Here is a 25,000-nt window from a genome sequence, read left to right as displayed (position 1 = left end):
CCCCGGTGTGTGTGTGTGTGCGAGCCACGCCCCGGTGTGTGTGTGCGAGCCACGCCCCGGTGTGTGTGTGCGAGCCACGCCCCGGTGTGTGTGTGCGAGCCACGCCCCGGTGTGTGTGTGCGAGCCACGCCCCGGTGTGTGTGTGTGTCCGAGCCACGCCCCGGTGTGTGTGTGTGCGAACCACGCCCCGGTGTGTGTGTGTGCGAGCCACGCCCCGGTGTGTGTGTGTGCGAGCCACGCCCCGGTGTGTGTGTGTGCGAGCCACGCCCCGGTGTGTGTGTGTGTGTGCGAGCCACGCCCCGGTGTGTGTGTGTGTGTGCGAGCCACGCCCCGGTGTGTGTGTGAGCCACGCCCCGGTGTGTGTGTGTGCGAGCCACGTCCCTGTGTGTGTGTGTGTGTGTGTGTGTGTGCGAGCCACGCCCCTGTGTGTGTGTGTGTGCGAGCCACGCCCCTGTGTGTGTGTGTGTGCGAGCCACGCCCCTGTGTGTGTGTGCGAGCCACGCCCCTGTGTGTGTGTGCGAGCCACGCCCCTGTGTGTGTGCGAGCCACGCCCCTGTGTGTGTGTGTGCGAGCCACGCCCCTGTGTGTGTGCGAGCCACGCCCCTGTGTGTGTGTGTGCGAGCCACGCCCCTGTGTGTGCGTGTGCGAGCCACGCCCCTGTGTGTGTGTGTGTGAGCCACGCCCCGGTGTGTGTGTGTGTGCGAGCCACGCCCCTGTGTGTGCGTGTGCGAGCCACGCCCCTGTGTGTGTGTGTGTGAGCCACGCCCCTGTGTGTGCGTGTGCGAGCCACGCCCCTGTGTGTGTGTGCGAGCCACGCCCCTGTGTGTGTGTGTGCGAGCCACGCCCCTGTGTGTGCGTGTGCGAGCCACGCCCCGGTGTGTGCGTGTGCGAGCCACGCCCCGGTGTGTGTGCGAGCCACGCCCCGGTGTGTGTGTGTGTGCGAGCCACGCCCCGGTGTGTGTGTTTGTGTGCGAGCCACGCCCCGGTGTGTGTGTGTGCGCGAGCCACGCCCCGGTGTGTGTGTGTGTGCGAGCCACGCCCCGGTGTGTGTGTGTGTGTGCGAGCCACGCCCCGGTGTGTGTGTGTGCGCGAGCCACGCCCCGGTGTGTGTGTGTGTGTGCGAGCCACGCCCCGGTGTGTGTGTGTGCGCGAGCCACGCCCCGGTGTGTGTGTGTGTGTGTGCGAGCCACGCCCCGGTGTGTGTGTGTGCGCGAGCCACGCCCCGGTGTGTGTGTGTGTGTGCGAGCCACGCCCCGGTGTGTGTGTGTGTGTGTGTGTGTGCGAGCCACGCCCTGGTGTGTGTGTGTGTGTGCGAGCCACGCCCTGGTGTGTGTGTGTGTGTGCGAGCCACGCCCCGGTGTGTGAGTGTGTGTGCGAGCCACGCCCCGGTGTGTGTGTGTGCGAGCCACGCCCCTGTGTGTGTGTGTGCGAGCCACGCCCCGGTGTGTGAGTGTGTGTGCGAGCCATGCCCCGGTGTGTGTGTGTGTGTGCGAGCCATGCCCCGGTGTGTGTGTGTGTGTGCGAGCCACGCCCCGGTGTGTGAGTGTGTGTGCGAGCCATGCCCCGGTGTGTGTGTGTGTGTGCGAGCCACGCCCCGGTGTGTGTGTGTGCGCGAGCCACGCCCCGGTGTGTGTGTTTGTGTGCGAGCCACGCCCCGGTGTGTGTGTGTGTGTGCGAGCCACGCCCCGGTGTGTGTGTGTGTGCGCGAGCCACACCCCGGTGTGTGTGTTTGTGCGTGAGCCACGCCCCGGTGTGTGTGTGTGTGTGCGAGCCACGCCCCGGTGTGTGTGTGTGTGTGCGAGCCACGCCCCGGTGTGTGTGTGTGTGTGCGAGCCACGCCCCGGTGTGTGTGTGTGTGTGCGAGCCACGCCCCGGTGTGTGTGTGTGTGTGCGAGCCACGCCCCGGTGTGTGTGTGTGTGTGCGAGCCACGCCCCGGTGTGTGTGTGTGTGTGCGAGCCACGCCCCGGTGTGTGTGTGTGTGCGAGCCACGCCCCGGTGTGTGTGTGTGTGCGAGCCACGCCCCGGTGTGTGTGTGTGTGTGTGAGCCACGCCCCGGTGTGTGTGTGTGTGCGAGCCACGCCCCGGTGTGTGTGTGTGTGCGAGCCACGCCCCGGTGTGTGTGTGTGTGCGAGCCACGCCCCGGTGTGTGTGTGTGTGCGAGCCACGCCCCGGTGTGTGTGTGCGAGCCACGCCCCGGTGTGTGTGTGTGTGCGAGCCACGCCCCGGTGTGTGTGTGTGTGCGAGCCACGCCCCGGTGTGTGTGTGTGTGCGAGCCACGCCCCGGTGTGTGTGTGTGTGCGAGCCACGCCCCGGTGTGTGTGTGTGTGCGAGCCACGCCCCGGTGTGTGTGTGTGTGCGAGCCACGCCCCGGTGTGTGTGTGTGTGCGAGCCACGCCCCGGTGTGTGTGTGTGTGTGCGAGCCACGCCCCGGTGTGTGCGTGCGAGCCACGCCCCGGTGTGTGTGTGCGTGCGAGCCACGCCCCGGTGTGTGTGTGTGTGCGTGCGAGCCACGCCCCGGTGTGTGTGTGTGTGCGTGCGAGCCACGCCCCGGTGTGTGTGTGTGTGCGAGCCACGCCCCGGTGTGTGTGTGCGAGCCACGCCCCGGTGTGTGTGTGTGTGCGTGCGAGCCACGCCCCGGTGTGTGTGTGTGTGCGAGCGAGCCACGCCGCGGTGTGTGTGTGCGCGCGAGCCACGCCCCGGTGTGTGTGTGCGCGCGAGCCAGGGCCCGGGGTGTGTGTGTGCGCGCGAGCCACGCCCCGGTGTGTGTGTGCGTGCGAGCCACGCCCCGGTGTGTGTGTGCGTGCGAGCCACGCCCCGGTGTGTGTGTGTGTGTGCGAGCCACGCCCCGGTGTGTGTGTGTGTGCGAGCCACGCCCCGGTGTGTGTGTGTGTGCGAGCCACGCCCCGGTGTGTGTGTGTGTGCGAGCCGCGCCCCGGTGTGTGTGTGCGAGCCACGCCCCGGTGTGTGTGTGTGTGCGAGCCACGCCCCGGTGTGTGTGTGTGCGAGCCACGCCCCGGTGTGTGTGTGTGTCCGAGCCACGCCCCGGTGTGTGTGTGTGCGAGCCACGCCCCGGTGTGTGTGTGTGCGAGCCACGCCCCGGTGTGTGTGTGTGCGAACCACGCCCCGGTGTGTGTGTGTGTGTGTGCGAGCCACGCCCTGGTGTGTGTGTGTGCGAACCACGCCCCGGTGTGGGTGTGTGTCCGAGCCACGCCCCGGTGTGTGTGTGTGCGAGCCACGCCCGTGTGTGTGTGTGTGTGCGAGCCATGCCCCTGTGTGTGTGTGTGCGAGCCACGTCCCTGTGTGTGTGTGTGTGTGTGTGTGTGTGTGTGCGAGCCACGCCCCTGTGTGTGTGTGTGCGAGCCACGCCCCTGTGTGTGTGTGTGCGAGCCACGCCCCTGTGTGTGTGTGTGCGAGCCACGCCCCTGTGTGTGTGTGTGCGAGCCACGCCCCTGTGTGTGTGTGTGCGAGCCACGCCCCGGTGTGTGTGCGAGCCACGCCCCGGTGTGTGTGTGTGTGCGAGCCACGCCCCGGTGTGTGTGTGTGCGAGCCACGCCCCGGTGTGTGTGTGTGCGCGAGCCACGCCCCGGTGTGTGTGTGTGTGCGAGCCACGCCCCGGTGTGTGTGTGTGTGTGCGAGCCACGCCCCGGTGTGTGTGTGTGTGCGAGCCACGCCCCGGTGTGTGTGTGTGTGCGAGCCACGCCCCGGTGTGTGTGTGTGTGCGAGCCACGCCCCGGTGTGTGTGTGTGCGAGCCACGCCCCGGTGTGTGTGTGTGCGAGCCACGCCCCGGTGTGTGTGCGTGTGTGTGCGAGCCACGCCCCAGTGTGTGTGTGCGAGCCACGCCCCGGTGTGTGTGTGTGTGTGCGAGCCACGCCCCGGTGTGTGTGTGTGTGCGAGCCACGCCCCGGTGTGTGTGTGTGTGTGCGAGCCACGCCCCGGTGTGTGTGTGTGTCCGAGCCACGCCCCGGTGTGTGTGTGTGCGAGCCACGCCCCGGTGTGTGTGTGTGCGAGCCACGCCCCGGTGTGTGTGTGTGCGAACCACGCCCCGGTGTGTGTGTGTGTGTGTGTGTGTGCGAGCCACGCCCTGGTGTGTGTGTGTGCGAACCACGCCCCGGTGTGGGTGTGTGTCCGAGCCACGCCCCGGTGTGTGTGTGTGTGCGAGCCACGCCCGTGTGTGTGTGTGTGTGCGAGCCATGCCCCTGTGTGTGTGTGTGCGAGCCACGTCCCTGTGTGTGTGTGTGTGTGTGTGTGTGCGAGCCACGCCCCTGTGTGTGTGTGTGCGAGCCACGCCCCTGTGTGTGTGTGTGCGAGCCACGCCCCTGTGTGTGTGTGTGCGAGCCACGCCCCTGTGTGTGTGTGTGCGAGCCACGCCCCTGTGTGTGTGTGTGCGAGCCACGCCCCTGTGTGTGTGTGTGCGAGCCACGCCCCGGTGTGTGTGCGAGCCACGCCCCGGTGTGTGTGTGTGCGAGCCACGCCCCGGTGTGTGTGTGTGCGAGCCACGCCCCGGTGTGTGTGTGTGCGAGCCACGCCCCGGTGTGTGTGTGTGCGCGAGCCACGCCCCGGTGTGTGTGTGTGTGCGAGCCACGCCCCGGTGTGTGTGTGTGTGTGCGAGCCACGCCCCGGTGTGTGTGTGTGCGCGAGCCACGCCCCGGTGTGTGTGTGTGTGTGCGAGCCACGCCCCGGTGTGTGTGTGTGCGCGAGCCACGCCCCGGTGTGTGTGTGTGTGTGTGCGAGCCACGCCCCGGTGTGTGTGTGTGCGCGAGCCACGCCCCGGTGTGTGTGTGTGTGTGCGAGCCACGCCCCGGTGTGTGTGTGTGTGTGTGTGTGTGTGTGTGTGTGTGTGTGCGAGCCACGCCCTGGTGTGTGTGTGTGTGTGCGAGCCACGCCCTGGTGTGTGTGTGTGTGTGCGAGCCACGCCCCGGTGTGTGTGTTTGTGTGCGAGCCACGCCCCGGTGTGTGTGTGTGTGTGCGAGCCACGCCCCGGTGTGTGTGTGTGCGAGCCACGCCCCGGTGTGTGTGTGTGTGTGCGAGCCACGCCCCGGTGTGTGTGTGTGTGTGCGAGCCACGCCCCGGTGTGTGTGTGTGTGCGCGAGCCACGCCCCGGTGTGTGTGTTTGTGTGCGAGCCACGCCCCGGTGTGTGTGTGTGTGTGCGAGCCACGCCCCGGTGTGTGTGTGTGTGCGAGCCACGCCCCGGTGTGTGTGTGTGTGTGCGAGCCACGCCCCGGTGTGTGTGTGTGTGTGCGAGCCACGCCCCGGTGTGTGTGTGTGTGTGCGAGCCACGCCCCGGTGTGTGTGTGTGTGTGCGAGCCACGCCCCGGTGTGTGAGTGTGTGTGCGAGCCACGCCCCGGTGTGTGTGTGTGTGTGCGAGCCACGCCCCGGTGTGTGTGTGTGTGTGCGAGCCACGCCCCGGTGTGTGTGTGTGTGTGCGAGCCACGCCCCGGTGTGTGTGTGTGTGTGCGAGCCACGCCCCGGTGTGTGAGTGTGTGCGCGAGCCACGCCCCGGTGTGTGAGTGTGTGTGCGAGCCACGCCCCGGTGTGTGTGTGTGTGTGCGAGCCACGCCCCGGTGTGTGAGTGTGTGCGCGAGTCACGCCCCGGTGTGTGTGTGTGTGTGCGAGTCACGCCCCGGTGTGTGTGTGTGTGTGCGAGTCACGCCCCGGTGTGTGTGTGTGTGCGCGAGCCACGCCCCGGTGTGTGTGTGTGTGCGAGTCACGCCCCGGTGTGTGTGTGTGCGAGCCACGCCCCGGTGTGTGTGTGTGTGTGCGAGCCACGCCCCGGTGTGTGTGTGTGCGCGAGCCACGCCCCGGTGTGTGTGTGTGTGTGCGAGCCACGCCCCGGTGTGTGTGTGTGTGTGCGAGCCACGCCCCGGTGTGTGTGTGTGTGCGCGAGCCACGCCCCGGTGTGTGTTTGTGTGCGAGCCACGCCCCGGTGTGTGTGTGTGTGTGTGCGAGCCACGCCCCGGTGTGTGTGTGTGTGTGCGAGCCACGCCCCGGTGTGTGTGTGTGTGTGCGAGCCACGCCCCGGTGTGTGTGTGTGTGTGCGAGCCACGCCCCGGTGTGTGTGTGTGTGTGCGAGCCACGCCCCGGTGTGTGTGTGTGTGTGTGCGAGCCACGCCCCGGTGTGTGTGTGTGTGTGCGAGCCACGCCCCGGTGTGTGTGTGTGTGTGCGAGCCACGCCCCGGTGTGTGTGTGTGTGTGCGAGCCACGCCCCGGTGTGTGTGTGTGCAGCCACGCCCGGTGTGTGTGTGTGCGAGCCACGCCCCGGTGTGTGTGTGTGTGTGCGAGCCACGCCCCGGGTGTGTGTGTGTGCGAGCCACGCCCCGGTGTGTGTGTGTGCGAGCCACGCCCCGGTTGTGTTTGCTCAGCCCCCCCCCCATCATGCCCCGGTGTGTGTGTGTGTGTGCGAGCCACGCCCCGGTGTGTGTGTGTGCGAGCCACGCCCCGGTGTGTGTGTGTGCGAGCCACGCCCCGGTGTGTGTGCGAGCCACGCCCCAGTGTGTGTGTGTGTGTGTGCGAGCCACGCCCCAGTGTGTGTGTGCGAGCCACGCCCCGGTGTGTGTGTGTGTGTGCGAGCCACGCCCCGGTGTGTGTGTGTGCGAGCCACGCCCCGGTGTGTGTGTGCGAGCCACGCCCCTGTGTGTGTGTGTGCGAGCCACGCCCCTGTGTGTGTGTGTGCGAGCCACGCCCCTGTGTGTGTGTGTGCGAGCCACGCCCCGGTGTGTGTGCGAGCCACGCCCCGGTGTGTGTGTGTGTGCGAGCCACGCCCCGGTGTGTGTGTGTGCGAGACACGCCCCGGTGTGTGTGTGTGCGCGAGCCACGCCCCGGTGTGTGTGTGTGTGCGAGCCACGCCCCGGTGTGTGTGTGTGTGTGCGAGCCACGCCCCGGTGTGTGTGTGCGCGAGCCACGCCCCGGTGTGTGTGTGTGTGTGCGAGCCACGCCCCGGTGTGTGTGTGTGCGCGAGCCACGCCCCGGTGTGTGTGTGTGTGTGTGCGAGCCACGCCCCGGTGTGTGTGTGTGCGCGAGCCACGCCCCGGTGTGTGTGTGTGTGTGCGAGCCACGCCCCGGTGTGTGTGTGTGTGTGTCTGTGTGTGTGTGCGAGCCACGCCCTGGTGTGTGTGTGTGTGTGCGAGCCACGCCCTGGTGTGTGTGTGTGTGTGCGAGCCACGCCCCGGTGTGTGTGTGTGTGTGCGAGCCACGCCCTGGTGTGTGTGTGTGTGTGCGAGCCACGCCCCGGTGTGTGTGTGTGCGCGAGCCACGCCCCGGTGTGTGTGTGTGTGTGTGCGAGCCACGCCCCGGTGTGTGTGTGTGCGCGAGCCACGCCCCGGTGTGTGTGTGTGTGTGCGAGCCACGCCCCGGTGTGTGTGTGTGTGTGTCTGTGTGTGTGTGCGAGCCACGCCCTGGTGTGTGTGTGTGTGTGCGAGCCACGCCCCGGTGTGTGTGTGTGTGTGCGAGCCATGCCCCGGTGTGTGTGTGTGTGTGCGAGCCACGCCCCGGTGTGTGTGTGTGCGCGAGCCACGCCCCGGTGTGTGTGTTTGTGTGCGAGCCACGCCCCGGTGTGTGTGTGTGTGTGCGAGCCACGCCCCGGTGTGTGTGTGTGTGTGCGAGCCACGCCCCGGTGTGTGTGTGTGTGTGTGCGAGCCACGCCCCGGTGTGTGTGTGTGTGTGCGAGCCACGCCCCGGTGTGTGTGTGTGTGTGCGCGCCACGCCCCGGTGTGTGAGTGTGTGTGCAAGCCACGCCCCGGTGTGTGTGTGTGTGTGCGAGTCACGCCCCGGTGTGTGTGTGTGCGAGCCACGCCCCGGTGTGTGTGTGTGTGCGAGCCACGCCCCGGTGTGTGTGTGTGTGCGAGCCACGCCCCGGTGTGTGTGTGTGTGCGAGCCACGCCCCGGTGTGTGTGTGTGTGCGAGCCACGCCCCGGTGTGTGTGTGTGTGCGAGCCACGCCCCGGTGTGTGTGTGTGTGCGAGCCACGCCCCGGTGTGTGTGTGTGTGTGCGAGCCACGCCCCGGTGTGTGCGTGCGAGCCACGCCCCGGTGTGTGTGTGCGTGCGAGCCACGCCCCGGTGTGTGTGTGTGCGTGCGAGCCACGCCCCGTGTGTGTGTGTGTGCGTGGCGAGCCACGCCCCGGTGTGTGTGTGTGTGCGAGCCACGCCCCGGTGTGTGTGTGCGAGCCACGCCCCGGTGTGTGTGTGTGTGCGTGCGAGCCACGCCCCGGTGTGTGTGTGTGTGCGAGCGAGCCACGCCGCGGTGTGTGTGTGCGCGCGAGCCACGCCCCGGTGTGTGTGTGCGCGCGAGCCAGGGCCCGGGGTGTGTGTGTGCGCGCGAGCCACGCCCCGGTGTGTGTGTGCGTGCGAGCCACGCCCCGGTGTGTGTGTGCGTGCGAGCCACGCCCCGGTGTGTGTGTGTGTGTGCGAGCCACGCCCCGGTGTGTGTGTGTGTGCGAGCCACGCCCCGGTGTGTGTGTGTGTGCGAGCCACGCCCCGGTGTGTGTGTGTGTGCGAGCCGCGCCCCGGTGTGTGTGTGCGAGCCACGCCCCGGTGTGTGTGTGTGTGCGAGCCACGCCCCGGTGTGTGTGTGTGCGAGCCACGCCCCGGTGTGTGTGTGTGTCCGAGCCACGCCCCGGTGTGTGTGTGTGCGAGCCACGCCCCGGTGTGTGTGTGTGCGAGCCACGCCCCGGTGTGTGTGTGTGCGAACCACGCCCCGGTGTGTGTGTGTGTGTGTGTGTGCGAGCCACGCCCTGGTGTGTGTGTGTGCGAACCACGCCCCGGTGTGGGTGTGTGTCCGAGCCACGCCCCGGTGTGTGTGTGTGCGAGCCACGCCCGTGTGTGTGTGTGTGTGCGAGCCATGCCCCTGTGTGTGTGTGTGCGAGCCACGTCCCTGTGTGTGTGTGTGTGTGTGTGTGCGAGCCACGCCCCTGTGTGTGTGTGTGCGAGCCACGCCCCTGTGTGTGTGTGTGCGAGCCACGCCCCTGTGTGTGTGTGTGCGAGCCACGCCCCTGTGTGTGTGTGTGCGAGCCACGCCCCTGTGTGTGTGTGTGCGAGCCACGCCCCGGTGTGTGTGCGAGCCACGCCCCGGTGTGTGTGTGTGTGCGAGCCACGCCCCGGTGTGTGTGTGTGCGAGCCACGCCCCGGTGTGTGTGTGTGCGTGAGCCACGCCCCGGTGTGTGTGTGTGTGCGAGCCACGCCCCGGTGTGTGTGTGTGTGTGCGAGCCACGCCCCGGTGTGTGTGTGTGTGCGAGCCACGCCCCGGTGTGTGTGTGTGTGCGAGCCACGCCCCGGTGTGTGTGTGTGTGCGAGCCACGCCCCGGTGTGTGTGTGTGTGCGAGCCACGCCCCGGTGTGTGTGTGTGCGAGCCACGCCCCGGTGTGTGTGTGTGCGAGCCACGCCCCGGTGTGTGTGCGTGTGTGTGCGAGCCACGCCCCAGTGTGTGTGTGCGAGCCACGCCCCGGTGTGTGTGTGTGTGTGCGAGCCACGCCCCGGTGTGTGTGTGTGTGCGAGCCACGCCCCGGTGTGTGTGTGTGTGTGCGAGCCACGCCCCGGTGTGTGTGTGTGTCCGAGCCACGCCCCGGTGTGTGTGTGTGCGAGCCACGCCCCGGTGTGTGTGTGTGCGAGCCACGCCCCGGTGTGTGTGTGTGCGAACCACGCCCCGGTGTGTGTGTGTGTGTGTGTGTGCGAGCCACGCCCTGGTGTGTGTGTGTGCGAACCACGCCCCGGTGTGGGTGTGTGTCCGAGCCACGCCCCGGTGTGTGTGTGTGCGAGCCACGCCCGTGTGTGTGTGTGTGTGCGAGCCATGCCCCTGTGTGTGTGTGTGCGAGCCACGTCCCTGTGTGTGTGTGTGTGTGTGTGTGTGCGAGCCACGCCCCTGTGTGTGTGTGTGCGAGCCACGCCCCTGTGTGTGTGTGTGCGAGCCACGCCCCTGTGTGTGTGTGTGCGAGCCACGCCCCTGTGTGTGTGTGTGCGAGCCACGCCCCTGTGTGTGTGTGTGCGAGCCACGCCCCGGTGTGTGTGCGAGCCACGCCCCGGTGTGTGTGTGTGCGAGCCACGCCCCGGTGTGTGTGTGTGCGAGCCACGCCCCGGTGTGTGTGTGTGCGCGAGCCACGCCCCGGTGTGTGTGTGTGTGCGAGCCACGCCCCGGTGTGTGTGTGTGTGTGCGAGCCACGCCCCGGTGTGTGTGTGTGCGCGAGCCACGCCCCGGTGTGTGTGTGTGTGTGCGAGCCACGCCCCGGTGTGTGTGTGTGCGCGAGCCATGCCCCGGTGTGTGTGTGTGTGTGTGCGAGCCACGCCCCGGTGTGTGTGTGTGCGCGAGCCACGCCCCGGTGTGTGTGTGTGTGTGCGAGCCACGCCCCGGTGTGTGTGTGTGTGTGTGTGTGTGTGTGTGTGTGTGCGAGCCACGCCCTGGTGTGTGTGTGTGTGTGCGAGCCACGCCCTGGTGTGTGTGTGTGTGTGCGAGCCACGCCCCGGTGTGTGTGTTTGTGTGCGAGCCACGCCCCGGTGTGTGTGTGTGTGTGCGAGCCACGCCCCGGTGTGTGTGTGTGCGAGCCACGCCCCGGTGTGTGTGTGTGTGTGCGAGCCACGCCCCGGTGTGTGTGTGTGTGTGCGAGCCACGCCCCGGTGTGTGTGTGTGTGCGCGAGCCACGCCCCGGTGTGTGTGTTTGTGTGCGAGCCACGCCCCGGTGTGTGTGTGTGTGTGCGAGCCACGCCCCGGTGTGTGTGTGTGTGCGAGCCACGCCCCGGTGTGTGTGTGTGTGTGCGAGCCACGCCCCGGTGTGTGTGTGTGTGTGCGAGCCACGCCCCGGTGTGTGTGTGTGTGTGCGAGCCACGCCCCGGTGTGTGAGTGTGTGTGCGAGCCACGCCCCGGTGTGTGTGTGTGTGTGCGAGCCACGCCCCGGTGTGTGTGTGTGTGTGCGAGCCACGCCCCGGTGTGTGTGTGTGTGTGCGAGCCACGCCCCGGTGTGTGTGTGTGTGTGCGAGCCACGCCCCGGTGTGTGAGTGTGTGCGCGAGCCACGCCCCGGTGTGTGAGTGTGTGTGCGAGCCACGCCCCGGTGTGTGTGTGTGTGTGCGAGCCACGCCCCGGTGTGTGAGTGTGTGCGCGAGTCACGCCCCGGTGTGTGTGTGTGTGTGCGAGTCACGCCCCGGTGTGTGTGTGTGTGTGCGAGTCACGCCCCGGTGTGTGTGTGTGTGCGCGAGCCACGCCCCGGTGTGTGTGTGTGTGCGAGTCACGCCCCGGTGTGTGTGTGAGCCACGCCCCGGTGTGTGTGTGTGTGTGCGAGCCACGCCCCGGTGTGTGTGTGTGCGCGAGCCACGCCCCGGTGTGTGTGTGTGTGTGCGAGCCACGCCCCGGTGTGTGTGTGTGTGTGCGAGCCACGCCCCGGTGTGTGTGTGTGTGCGCGAGCCACGCCCCGGTGTGTGTTTGTGTGCGAGCCACGCCCCGGTGTGTGTGTGTGTGTGTGCGAGCCACGCCCCGGTGTGTGTGTGTGTGTGCGAGCCACGCCCCGGTGTGTGTGTGTGTGTGCGAGCCACGCCCCGGTGTGTGTGTGTGTGTGCGAGCCACGCCCCGGTGTGTGTGTGTGTGTGCGAGCCACGCCCCGGTGTGTGTGTGTGTGTGTGTGCGAGCCACGCCCCGGTGTGTGTGTGTGTGTGCGAGCCACGCCCCGGTGTGTGTGTGTGTGTGCGAGCCACGCCCCGGTGTGTGTGTGTGTGTGCGAGCCACGCCCCGGTGTGTGTGTGTGTGTGCGAGCCACGCCCCGGTGTGTGTGTGTGCGAGCCACGCCCCGGTGTGTGTGTGTGCGAGCCACGCCCCGGTGTGTGTGTGTGTGTGCGAGCCACGCCCCGGTGTGTGTGTGTGCGAGCCACGCCCCGGTGTGTGTGTGTGCGAGCCACGCCCCGGTGTGTGTGTGTGTGTGCGAGCCACGCCCCGGTGTGTGTGTGTGTGTGCGAGCCACGCCCCGGTGTGTGTGTGTGCGAGCCACGCCCCGGTGTGTGTGTGTGCGAGCCACGCCCCGGTGTGTGTGCGAGCCACGCCCCAGTGTGTGTGTGTGTGTGTGCGAGCCACGCCCCAGTGTGTGTGTGCGAGCCACGCCCCGGTGTGTGTGTGTGTGTGCGAGCCACGCCCCGGTGTGTGTGTGTGCGAGCCACGCCCCGGTGTGTGTGTGCGAGCCACGCCCGTGTGTGTGTGTGCGAGCCACGCCCCTGTGTGTGTGTGTGCGAGCCACGCCCCGGTGTGTGTGCGAGCCACGCCCCGGTGTGTGTGTGTGTGCGAGCCACGCCCCGGTGTGTGTGTGTGCGAGACACGCCCCGGTGTGTGTGTGTGCGCGAGCCACGCCCCGGTGTGTGTGTGTGTGCGAGCCACGCCCCGGTGTGTGTGTGTGTGTGCGAGCCACGCCCCGGTGTGTGTGTGTGCGCGAGCCACGCCCCGGTGTGTGTGTGTGTGTGCGAGCCACGCCCCGGTGTGTGTGTGTGCGCGAGCCACGCCCCGGTGTGTGTGTGTGTGTGTGCGAGCCACGCCCCGGTGTGTGTGTGTGCGCGAGCCACGCCCCGGTGTGTGTGTGTGTGTGCGAGCCACGCCCCGGTGTGTGTGTGTGTGTGTCTGTGTGTGTGTGCGAGCCACGCCCTGGTGTGTGTGTGTGTGTGCGAGCCACGCCCTGGTGTGTGTGTGTGTGTGCGAGCCACGCCCCGGTGTGTGTGTGTGTGTGCGAGCCACGCCCTGGTGTGTGTGTGTGTGTGCGAGCCACGCCCCGGTGTGTGTGTGTGCGCGAGCCACGCCCCGGTGTGTGTGTGTGTGTGTGCGAGCCACGCCCCGGTGTGTGTGTGTGCGCGAGCCACGCCCCGGTGTGTGTGTGTGTGTGCGAGCCACGCCCCGGTGTGTGTGTGTGTGTGTCTGTGTGTGTGTGCGAGCCACGCCCTGGTGTGTGTGTGTGTGTGCGAGCCACGCCCCGGTGTGTGTGTGTGTGTGCGAGCCATGCCCCGGTGTGTGTGTGTGTGTGCGAGCCACGCCCCGGTGTGTGTGTGTGCGCGAGCCACGCCCCGGTGTGTGTGTTTGTGTGCGAGCCACGCCCCGGTGTGTGTGTGTGTGTGCGAGCCACGCCCCGGTGTGTGTGTGTGTGTGCGAGCCACGCCCCGGTGTGTGTGTGTGTGTGTGCGAGCCACGCCCCGGTGTGTGTGTGTGTGTGTGCGAGCCACGCCCCGGTGTGTGTGTGTGTGTGCGCGCCACGCCCCGGTGTGTGAGTGTGTGTGCGAGCCACGCCCCGGTGTGTGTGTGTGTGTGCGAGTCACGCCCCGGTGTGTGTGTGTGCGAGCCACGCCCCGGTGTGTGTGTGTGTGTGCGAGCCACGCCCCGGTGTGTGTGTGTGTGCGAGCCACGCCCTGGTGTGTGTGTGTGTGTGCGCGAGCCACGCCCCGGTGTGTGTGTGTGTGTGCGAGCCACGCCCCGGTGTGTGTGTGTGTGTGCGAGCCACGCCCCGGTGTGTGTGTGTGTGTGCGAGCCACGCCCCGGTGTGTGTGTGTGTGTGTGTGCGCGAGCCACGCCCCGGTGTGTGTTTGTGTGCGAGCCACGCCCCGGTGTGTGTGTGTGTGTGCGAGCCACGCCCCGGTGTGTGTGTGTGTGTGCGAGCCACGCCCCGGTGTGTGTGTGTGTGTGCGAGCCACGCCCCGGTGTGTGTGTGTGTGTGCGAGCCACGCCCCGGTGTGTGTGTGTGTGTGCGAGCCACGCCCCGGTGTGTGTGTGTGTGTGCGAGCCACGCCCCGGTGTGTGTGTGTGTGTGCGAGCCACGCCCCGGTGTGTGTGTGTGTGTGCGAGCCACGCCCCGGTGTGTGTGTGTGTGTGCGAGCCACGCCCCGGTGTGTGTGTGTGCGAGCCACGCCCCGGTGTGTGTGTGTGTGTGCGAGCCACGCCCCGGTGTGTGTGTGCGTGTGCGAGCCACGCCCCGGTGTGTGTGTGTGTGTGCGAGCCACGCCCCGGTGTGTGTGTGTGCGAGCCACGCCCCGGTGTGTGTGCGAGCCACGCCCCGGTGTGTGTGCGAGCCACGCCCCAGTGTGTGTGTGTGTGTGTGCGAGCCACGCCCCAGTGTGTGTGTGCGAGCCACGCCCCGGTGTGTGTGTGTGTGTGCGAGCCACGCCCCGGTGTGTGTGTGTGCGAGCCACGCCCCGGTGTGTGTGTGTGCGAGCCACGCCCCGGTGTGTGTGTGTGCGAGCCACGCCCCGGTGTGTGTGTGTGTGTGCGAGCCACGCCCCTGTGTGTGTGTGTGCGAGCCACGCCCCGGTGTGTGTGTGTGTGTGCGAGCCACGCCCCGGTGTGTGTGTGTGCGCGAGCCACGCCCCGGTGTGTGTGTGTGCGAGCCACGCCCCGGTGTGTGTGTGTGTGTGCGAGCCACGCCCCGGTGTGAGTGTGTGCGCGAGCCACGCCCCGGTGTGTGTGTGTGTGCGCGAGCCACGGCCCGGTGTGTGTGTGCGAGCCACGCCCCGGTGTGTGTGTGTGTGTGCGAGCCACGCCCCTGTGTGTGTGTGTGCGAGCCACGCCCCGGTGTGTGTGTGTGTGTGCGAGCCACGCCCCGGTGTGAGTGTGTGCGCGAGCCACGCCCCGGTGTGTGTGTGTGTGCGCGAGCCACGGCCCGGTGTGTGTGTGCGAGCCACGCCCCGGTGTGTGTGTGTGTGTGTGTGCGTGAGCCACGCCCCGGTGTGTGTGTGTGTGTGTGTGCGAGCCTCGCCCCGGTGTGTGTGTGTGTGTGCGAGCCTCGCCCCGGTGTTTGTGTGTGTGTGCGAGCCACGCCCCGGTGTGTGTGTTTGTGCGAGCCACGCACCAGTGTGTGTGTGTGTGTGCGAGCCACGCCCCGGTGTGTGTGTGCGAGCCACGCCCCGGTGTGTGTGTGTGCGAGCCACGCCCCGGTGTGTGTGTGTGCGAGCCACGCCCCGGTGTGTGTGTGCGAGCCACGCCCCGGTGTGTGTGTGCGAGCCACGCCCCGGTGTGTGTGTGCGTGCGAGCCACGCCCCGGTGTGTGTGTGTGTGCGAGCCACGCCCCGGTGTGTGTGTGTGTGCGAGCCACGCCCCGGTGTGTGTGTGTGTGCGAGCCACGCCCCGGTGTGTGTGTGTGTGCGAGCCACGCCCCGGTGTGTGTGTGTGTGCGAGCCACGCCCCGGTGTGTGTGTGTGTGCGAGCCACGCCCCGGTGTGTGTGTGTGTGCGAGCCACGCCCCGGTGTGTGTGTGTGTGCGAGCCACGCCCCGGTGTGTGTGTGTGTGTGCGAGCCACGCCCCGGTGTGTGTGTGTGTGCGAGCCACGCCCCGGTGTGTGTGTGTGTGCGAGCCACGCCCCGGTGTGTGTGTGCGAGCCACGCCCCGGTGTGTGTGTGTGCGAGCCACGCCCCGGTGTGTGTGTGTGTGCGAGCCACGCCCCGGTGTGTGTGTGTGTGCGAGCCACGCCCCGGTGTGTGTGTGTGTGCGAGCCACGCCCCGGTGTGTGTGTGTGTGCGTGCGAGCCACGCCCCGGTGTGTGTGTGTGTGCGAGCCACGCCCCGGTGTGTGTGTGTGTGTGCGAGCCACGCCCCGGTGTGTGTGTGCGCGCGAGCCAGGGCCCGGGGTGTGTGTGTGCGCGCGAGCCACGCCCCGGTGTGTGTGTGCGTGCGAGCCACGCCCCGGTGTGTGTGTGCGTGCGAGCCGCGCCCCGGTGTGTGTGTGTGTGCGAGCCACGCCCCGGTGTGTGTGTGTGTGCGAGCCACGCCCCGGTGTGTGTGTGTGCGAACCACGCCCCGGTGTGTGTGTGTGTGTGCGAGCCACGCCCCGGTGTGTGTGTGTGTGCGAGCCACGCCCCGGTGTGTGTGTGTGTGCGAGCCACGCCCCCGTGTGTGTGTGTGTGTGCGAGCCACGCCCCGGTGTGTGTGTGTGTGCGAGCCACGCCCCGGTGTGTGTGTGTGCGAGCCACGCCCCGGTGTGTGTGTGTGTGCGAGCCACGCCCCGGTGTGTGTGTGTGCGAACCACGCCCCGGTGTGTGTGTGTGTGCGAGCCACGCCCCGGTGTGTGTGTGTGCGAGCCACGCCCTGGTGTGTGTGTGTGCGAGCCACGCCCCGGTGTGTGTGTGTGCGAACCACGCCCCGGTGTGTGTGTGTGTGCGAGCCACGCCCCGGTGTGTGTGTGTGTGTGTGCGAGCCACGCCCTGGTGTGTGTGTGTGTGTGTGCGAGCCACGCCCCGGTGTGTGTGTGTGTGTGTGAGCCACGCCCCGGTGTGTGTGTGCGTGCGAACCACGCCCCGGTGTGTGTGTGTGTGTGCGAGCCACGCCCCGGTGTGTGTGTGTGTGTGCGAGCCACGCCCCGGTGTGTGTGTGTGTGTGTGCGAGCCACGCCCCGGTGTGTGTGTGTGTGTGTGTGCGAGCCACGCCCCGGTGTGTGTGTGCGTGCGAACCACGCCCCGGTGTGTGTGTGTGTGTGCGAGCCACGCCCCGGTGTGTGTGTGTGTGTGTGAGCCACGCCCCGGTGTGTGTGTGTGTGTGAGCCACGCCCCGGTGTGTGTGTGTGCGAGCCACGCCCGTGTGTGTGTGTGTGTGTGTGCGAGCCATGCCCCTGTGTGTGTGTGTGTGTGTGTGTGCGAGCCATGCCCCTGTGTGTGTGTGTGTGAGCCACGCCCCGGTGTGTGTGTGTGTGTGAGCCACGCCCCGGTGTGTGTGTGTGCGAGCCACGCCCGTGTGTGTGTGTGTGTGTGTGTGCGAGCCACGTCCCTGTGTGTGTGTGTGCGTGTGCGAGCCACGCCCCTGTGTGTGTGTGTGCGAGCCACGCCCCTGTGTGTGTGTGTGCGAGCCACGCCCCTGTGTGTGTGTGTGCGAGCCACGCCCCTGTGTGTGTGTGTGCGAGCCACGCCCCTGTGTGTGTGTGCGAGCCACGCCCCTGTGTGTGTGTGTGCGAGCCACGCCCCTGTGTGTGTGTGCGAGCCACGCCCGTGTGTGTGTGTGCGAGCCACGCCCCGGTGTGTGTGTGTGTGTGCGAGCCACGCCCGTGTGTGTGTGTGCGAGCCACGCCCCGGTGTGTGTGTGTGTGCGAGCCACGCCCCTGTGTGTGTGTGTGCGAGCCACGCCCCTGTGTGTGTGTGTGCGAGCCACGCCCCTGTGTGTGTGTGTGCGAGCCACGCCCCTGTGTGTGTGTGTGCGAGCCACGCCCCTGTGTGTGCGTGTGCGAGCCACGCCCCGGTGTGTGTGCGAGCCACGCCCCGGTGTGTGTGTGTGTGCGAGCCACGCCCCGGTGTGTGTGTGTGTGCGAGCCACGCCCCGGTGTGTGTGTGTGTGCGAGCCACGCCCCGGTGTGTGTGTGTGTGCGAGCCACGCCCCGGTGTGTGTGTGTGTGCGAGCCACGCCCCTGTGTGTGTGTGTGCGAGCCACGCCCCTGTGTGTGTGTGTGCGAGCCACGCCCCTGTGTGTGTGTGTGCGAGCCACGCCCCTGTGTGTGTGTGTGTGCGAGCCACGCCCCTGTGTGTGTGTGTGCGAGCCACGCCCCTGTGTGTGTGTGTGCGAGCCACGCCCCTGTGTGTGTGTGTGCGAGCCACGCCCCTGTGTGTGTGTGTGCGAGCCACGCCCCTGTGTGTGTGTGTGTGAGCCACGCCCCTGTGTGTGTGTGTGCGAGCCACGCCCCTGTGTGTGCGTGTGCGAGCCACGCCCCGATGTGTGTGCGAGCCACGCCCCGGTGTGTGTGTGTGTGCGAGCCACGCCCCGGTGTGTGTGTTTGTGTGCGAGCCACGCCCCGGTGTGTGTGTGTGCGCGAGCCACGCCCCGGTGTGTGTGTGTGTGCGAGCCACGCCCCGGTGTGTGTGTGTGTGTGCGAGCCACGCCCCGGTGTGTGTGTGTGTGTGCGAGCCACACCCCGGTGTGTGTGTGTGCGCGAGCCACGCCCCGGTGTGTGTGTGTGCGAGCCACGCCCTGGTGTGTGTGTGTGTGTGCGAGCCACGCCCCGGTGTGTGTGTGTGTGTGTGCGAGCCACGCCCCGGTGTGTGTGTGTGTGTGCGAGCCACGCCCCGGTTTGTGTGTGTGTGTGCGAGCCACGCCCGGTGTGTGTGTGTGCGCGAGCCACGCCCCGGTGTGTGTGTTTGTGTGCGAGCCACGCCCCGGTGTGTGTGTGCGAGCCACGCCCCGGTGTGTGTGTGCGAGCCACGCCCCGGTGTGTGTGTGTGTGTGCGAGCCACGCCCCGGTGTGTGTGTGTGTGCGAGCCACGCCCCGGTGTGTGTGTGTGTGTGCGAGCCACGCCCCGGTGTGTGTGTGTGTGTGCGAGCCACGCCCCGGTGTGTGTGTGTGTGCGAGCCACGCCCCGGTGTGTGTGTGTGTGCGAGCCACGCCCCGGTGTGTGTGTGTGTGTGCGAGCCACGCCCCGGTGTGTGTGTGTGTGTGCGAGCCACGCCCCGGTGTGTGTGTGTGTGTGCGAGCCACGCCCCGGTGTGTGTGTGTGTGTGCGAGCCACGCCCCGGGTGTGTGTGTGTGCGAGCCACGCCCCGGTGTGTGTGTGTGCGTGCGAGCCACGCCCCGGTGTGTGTGTGTGTGTGTGCGAGCCACGCCCTGGTGTGTGTGTGTGTGTGCGAGCCACGCCCCGGTGTGTGTGTGTGTGTGTGTGCGAGCCACGCCCCGGTGTGTGTGTGCGAGCCACGCCCCGGTGTGTGTGTGTGTGTGCGAGCCACGCCCCGGTGTGTGTGTGTGTGTGCGAGCCACGCCCCGGTGTGTGTGTGTGCGAGCCACGCCCGGTGTGTGTGTGTGTGTGCGAGCCACGCCCCGGTGTGTGTGTGTGTGTGTGTGCGAGCCACGCCCCGGTGTGTGTGTGTGTGTGTGAGCCACGCCCCGGTGTGTGTGTGTGTGTGCGAGCCACGCCCCGGTGTGTGTGTGTGTGTGTGCGAGCCACGCCCCGGTGTGTGTGTGTGAGCGAGCCACGCCCCGGTGTGTGTGTGTGTGCGCGCCACGCCCCGGTGTGTGTGTGTGTGTGCGAGCCACGCCCCGGTGTGTGTTTTTGTGTGCGAGCCACGTCCCGGTGTGTGTGTTTGTGTGCGAGCCACGCCCCGGTGTGTGTGTGTGTGCGAGCCACGCCCCGGTGTGTGTGTGTGTGCGCGCCACGCCCCGGTGTGTGTGCGAGCCACGCCCCGGTGTGTGTGTGTGTGTGCGAGCCACGCCCCGGTGTGTGTGTGTGTGTGCGAGCCACGCCCGTGTGTGTGTGTGTGCGAGCCACGCCCCTGTGTGTGTGTCTGTGCGAGCCACGCCCCGGTGTGTGTGTGCGAGCCACACCCCTGTGTGTGTGTGTGCGAGCCACGCCCCGGTGTGTGTGTGTGTGTGCGAGCCACGCCCCGGTGTGTGTGTGTGTGTGTGCGAGCCACGCCCCGGTGTGTGTGTGTGTGTGCGAGCCACGCCCCGGTGTGTGTGTGTGTGCGAGCCACGCCCCGGTGTGTGTGTGTGTGTGCGAGCCACGCCCCGGTGTGTGTGTGTGTGTGCGAGCCACGCCCCGGTGTGTGTGTGTGTGTGCGAGCCACGCCCCGGTGTGTGTGTGTGTGCGAGCCACGCCCCGGTGTGTGTGTGTGTGTGCGAGCCACGCCCCGGTGTGTGTGTGTGTGTGCGAGCCACGCCCCGGTGTGTGTGTGTGTGTGCGAGCCACGCCCCGGTGTGTGTGTGTGTGTGCGAGCCACGCCCCGGTGTGTGTGTGTGTGCGAGCCACGCCCCTGTGTGTGTGTGTGCGAGCCACGCCCCTGTGTGTGTGTGTGCGAGCCACACCCCTGTGTGTGTGTGTGCGAGCCACACCCCTGTGTATGTGTGTGCGAGCCACGCCCCGGTGTGTGTGTGTGTGCGAGCCACGCCCCGGTGTGTGTGTGTGTGCGAGCCACGCCCCGGTGTGTGTGTGTGTGCGAGCCACGCCCCGGTGTGTGTGTGTGTGTGTGCGAGCCACGCCCCGGTGTGTGTGTGTGTGTGTGCGAGCCACGCCCCGGTGTGTGTGTGTGTGCATGCGAGCCACGCCCCGGTGTGTGTGTGTGTGTGTGCGAGCCACGCCCCGGTGTGTGTGTGTGTGTATGCGAGCCACGCCCCGGTGTGTGTGTGTGTGTGTGTGCGAGCCACGCCCCGGTGTGTGTGTGTGTGCGAGCCACGCCCCGGTGTGTGTGTGTGCGAGCCACGCCCCGGTGTGTGTGTGTGTGCGAGCCACGCCCCGGTGTGTGTGTGTGTGTGTGTGCGAGCCACCCCCCTGTGTGTGTGTGTGTGTGTGCGAGCCACCCCCCTGTGTGTGTGTTTGTGCGTGAGCCACGCCCCGGTGTGTGTGTGTGTGCGAGCCACCCCCCTGTGTGTGTGTGTGTGTGTGTGCGACCCACCCCCCGGTGTGTGTGTGTGTGTGCGAGCCACGCCCCGGTGTGTGTGTGTGCGAGCCACGCCCCTGTGTGTGTGTGTGTGTGCGAGCCACGCCCCGGTGTGTGTGTGTGTGTGCGAGCCACGCCCCGGTGTGTGTGTGTGTGTGCGAGCCACGCCCCGGTGTGTGTGTGTGTGTGCGAGCCACGCCCCGGTGTGTGTGTGTGTGTGTGTGTGTGCGCGAGCCACGCCCCGGTGTGTGTGTGTGTGTGTGCGAGCCACGCCCCGGTGTGTGTGTGTGTGCGCGCGAGCCACGCCCCGGTGTGTGTGTGTGTGTGCGAGCCACGCCCCGGTGTGTGTGTGTGTGTGCGTGTGCGAGCCACGCCCCGGTGTGTGTGCGTGTGCGAGCCACGCCCCGGTGTGTGTGTGTGTGTGCGAGCCACGCCCCGGTGTGTGTGCGTGTGCGAGCCACGCCCCGGTGTGTGCGCGTGTGCGAGCCACGCCCTGGTGTGTGCGCGTGTGCGAGCCACGCCCCGGTGTGTGCGCGTGTGCGAGCCACGCCCCGGTGTGTGCGCGTGTGCGAGCCACGCCCCGGTGTGTGCGCGTGTGCGAGCCACGCCCCGGTGTGTGTGTGCGAGCCGCGCCCCGGTGTGTGTGTGTGTGCGCGCGAGCCACGCCCCGGTGTGTGTGTGCGTGTGCGAGCCACGCCCCGGTGTGTGTGTGCGTGTGTGAGCCACGCCCCGGTGTGTGTGCGTGTGTGAGCCACGCCCCGGTGTGTGTGCGTGTGCGAGCCACGCCCCGGTGTGTGCGCGTGTGCGAGCCACGCCCCGGTGTGTGCGCGTGTGCGAGCCACGCCCCGGTGTGTGCGCGTGTGCGAGCCACGCCCCGGTGTGTGCGCGTGTGCGAGCCACGCCCCGGTGTGTGCGCGTGTGCGAGCCACGCCCCGGTGTGTGCGCGTGTGCGAGCCACGCCCCGGTGTGTGCGCGTGTGCGAGCCACGCCCCGGTGTGTGCGCGTGTGCGAGCCACGCCCCGGTGTGTGCGCGTGTGCGAGCCACGCCCCGGTGTGTGCGCGTGTGCGAGCCACGCCCCGGTGTGTGCGCGTGTGCGAGCCACGCCCCGGTGTGTGCGCGTGTGCGAGCCACGCCCCGGTGTGTGCACGTGTGCGAGCCACGCCCCGGTGTGTGCGCGTGTGCGAGCCACGCCCCGGTGTGTGCGCGTGTGCGAGCCACGCCCCGGTGTGTGCGCGTGTGCGAGCCACGCCCCGGTGTGTGCGCGTGTGCGAGCCACGCCCCGGTGTGTGCGCGTGTGCGAGCCACGCCCCGGTGTGTGCGCGTGTGCGAGCCACGCCCCGGTGTGTGCGCGTGTGCGAGCCACGCCCCGCTGTGTGCGCGTGTGCGAGCCACGCCCCGCTGTGTGCGCGTGTGCGAGCCACGCCCCGCTGTGTGCGAGCCACGCCCCGCTGTGTGCGAGCCACGCCCCGCTGTGTGCGCGTGTGCGAGCCACGCCCCGCTGTGAGCGCGTGTGCGAGCCACGCCCCGCTGTGTGCGCGTGTGCGAGCCACGCCCCGGTGTGTGCGCGTGTGCGAGCCACGCCCCGCTGTGAGCGCGTGTGCGAGCCACGCCCCGCTGTGTGCGCGTGTGCGAGCCACGCCCCGCTGTGTGCGCGTGTGCGAGCCACGCCCCGCTGTGTGCGCGTGTGCGAGCCACGCCCCGCTGTGTGCGCGTGTGCGAGCCACGCCCCGCTGTGTGCGCGTGTGCGAGCCACGCCCCGGTGTGTGCGCGTGTGCGAGCCACGCCCCGGTGTGTGCGCGTGTGCGAGCCACGCCCCGGTGTGTGCGCGTGTGCGAGCCACGCCCCGGTGTGTGCGCGTGTGCGAGCCACGCCCCGGTGTGTGCGCGTGTGCGAGCCACGCCCCGGTGTGTGCGCGTGTGCGAGCCACGCCCCGGTGTGTGCGCGTGTGCGAGCCACGCCCCGGTGTGTGCGCGTGTGCGAGCCACGCCCCGGTGTGTGCGCGTGTGCGAGCCACGCCCCGGTGTGTGCGCGTGTGCGAGCCACGCCCCGGTGTGTGCGCGTGTGCGAGCCACGCCCCGGTGTGTGCGCGTGTGCGAGCCACGCCCCGGTGTGTGCGCGTGTGCGAGCCACGCCCCGGTGTGTGCGCGTGTGCGAGCCACGCCCCGGTGTGTGCGCGTGTGCGAGCCACGCCCCGGTGTGTGCGCGTGTGCGAGCCACGCCCCGGTGTGTGCGCGTGTGCGAGCCACGCCCCGGTGTGTGCGCGTGTGCGAGCCACGCCCCGGTGTGTGCGCGTGTGCGAGCCACGCCCCGGTGTGTGCGCGCGAGCCACGCCCCGGTGTGTGCGCGTGTGCGCGCGAGCCACGCCCCGGTGTGTGCGCGTGTGCGAGCCACGCCCCGGTGTGTGCGCGTGTGCGAGCCACGCCCCGGTGTGTGCGCGTGTGCGAGCCACGCCCCGGTGTGTGCGCGTGTGCGAGCCACGCCCCGGTGTGTGCGCGTGTGCGAGCCACACCCCGGTGTGTGCGCGTGTGCGAGCCACGCCCCGGTGTGTGCGCGTGTGCGAGCCACGCCCCGGTGTGTGCGCGTTTAGACCTAAATTCCCGACTACACAGGAACAGGAGGAGGCCATTCAGCCCCTCTCTCTCCAGCCTGTTACACAGGAACAGGAGGAGGCCATTCAGCCCCTCTCTCTCCAGCCTGTTACACAGGAACAGGAGGAGGCCATTCAGCCCCTCTCTCTCCAGCCTGTTACACTGGAACAGGAGGAGGCCATTCAGCCCCCCTCTCTCCAGCCTGTTACACAGGAACAGGAGGCCATTCAGCCCCTCTCTCTCCAGCCTGTTACACAGGAACAGGAGGAGGCCATTCAGCCCCTCTCTCTCCAGCCTGTTACACAGGAACAGGAGGCCATTCAGCCCCTCTCTCTCCAGCCTGTTACACAGGAACAGGAGGCCATTCAGCCCCTCTCCAGCCTGTTACACAGGAACAGGAGGAGGCCATTCAGCCCCCCTCTCTCCAGCCTGTTACACAGGAACAGGAGGCCATTCAGCCCCTCTCTCTCCAGCCTGTTACACAGGAACAGGAGGCCATTCAGCTCCTCTCCAGCCTGTTACACAGGAACAGGAGGAGGCCATTCAGCCCCCCTCTCTCCAGCCTGTTACACAGGAACAGGAGGAGGCCATTCAGCCCCTCTCTCTCCAGCCTGTTACACAGGAACAGGAGGCCATTCAGCCCCTCTCTCTCCAGCCTGTTACACAGGAACAGGAGGCCATTCAGCCCCTCTCTCTCCAGCCTGTTACACAGGAACAGGAGGCCATTCAGCCCCTCTCTCTCCAGCCTGTTACACAGGAACAGGAGGCCATTCAGCCCCTCTCTCTTCAGCCCCTCTCTCTTCATCCCATTGGCAGATCCAATGGGATGAAGCAGCAGTATAATATGAAGGGTACCATTCTTAGCAGTGTAGAGGATCAGAAGGACCTTGGGGTCCGGGTCCATAGGACTCTTAAATCGGCCTCGCAGGTGGAGGATGCGGTCAAGAAGGCGTACGGCGTACTAGCCTTCATTAATCGAGGGATTGAGTTTAGGAGTCGGGAGATAATGCTGCAGCTTTATAGGACCCTGGTTAGACCCCACTTGGAGTACTGCGCGCAGTTCTGGTCACCTCATTACAGGAAAGATGTTGAAGCCATTGAAAGGGTGCAGAGGAGATTTACAAGGATGTTGCCTGGATTGGGGGGCATGCCTTATGAGGATAGGTTGAGGGAGCTTGGTCTCTTCTCCCTGGAGAGACGAAGGATGAGAGGTGACCTGATAGAGGTTTACAAGATGTTGAGAGGTCTGGATAGGGTAGACTCTCAGAGGCTATTTCCAAGGGCTGAAATGGTTGCTACGAGAGGACACAGGTTTAAGGTGCTGGGGGGTAGGTACAGAGGAGATGTCAGGGGTAAGTTTTTCACTCAGAGGGTGGTGGGTGAGTGGAATCGGCTGACGTCGGTGGTGGTGGAGGCAAACTCGTTGGGGTCTTTTAAGAGACTTCTGGATGAGTACATGGGATTTAATGGGATTGAGGGCTATAGATAGGCCTAGAGGTAGGGATATGATCAGCGCAACTTGTGGGCCGAAGGGCCTGTTTGTGCTGTGGCTTTCTATGTTCTATGTTCTCTCCAGCCTGTTACACAGGAACAGGAGGAGGCCATTCAGCCCCTCTCCTGGAGTTGCTCAGAGGTCAGAGAGGAATGATATCCGTTCCATTGAGGACAGAAGCAGTGGTGATCTCGTGTCTCGGCTGGTTCCAGACACACACACTCTCTCCGCAGTCCGAAAGGAGATGTTACATCTGCCAGCTTTCTCTGTGGTCTCCCTCAGTTTGCTGGTTTATAGGAAACTGCAGCCTCAGGGGGAAATCTCCACAAAACCTCCTGATCTCAGCATCGGGAACCCGCAGCGAGTGGGAACTGGAAGATTCGGTGGAGACACACAACCACGCAGGGGACGCACTCGCCCAGGGGGTACAGGGACAGACGGGGGGGTACAGGGACACACACACATGCCCAGGGGGTACAGGGGCACTCTCTCTTGTCTCTGTCTGTGTCTCTCTCTCTGTGTCTCTCTCTCTGTGTCTCTCTCTCTGTGTCTCTCTCTCTGTGTCTCTCTCTCTGTCTCTCTCTCTCTGTCTCTCTCTCTCTCTCTCTCTGTCTCTCTCTCTCTCTGTCTCTCTCTCTG

General features: G+C 67.6%; 1 protein-coding gene across 1 annotated transcript in view; it reads left to right on the top strand.

The window, feature by feature from the left end:
- The window catches only part of lmna (lamin A), a gene marked incomplete at its 3' end in the record, with an annotated part of 95,185 nt that overhangs the window by 40,237 nt on the left and 29,948 nt on the right, over nt 1-25,000 (top strand). The window lies entirely within an intron of this gene.

This window comes from Mustelus asterias, unplaced genomic scaffold (assembly GCF_964213995.1).
Source record: "Mustelus asterias unplaced genomic scaffold, sMusAst1.hap1.1 HAP1_SCAFFOLD_1220, whole genome shotgun sequence".
Classification (NCBI taxonomy): domain Eukaryota; kingdom Metazoa; phylum Chordata; class Chondrichthyes; order Carcharhiniformes; family Triakidae; genus Mustelus; species Mustelus asterias.
The sequence above is the reverse complement of the archived record's forward strand: the minus strand, read 5'-3'. Positions and strand labels throughout refer to the sequence as shown.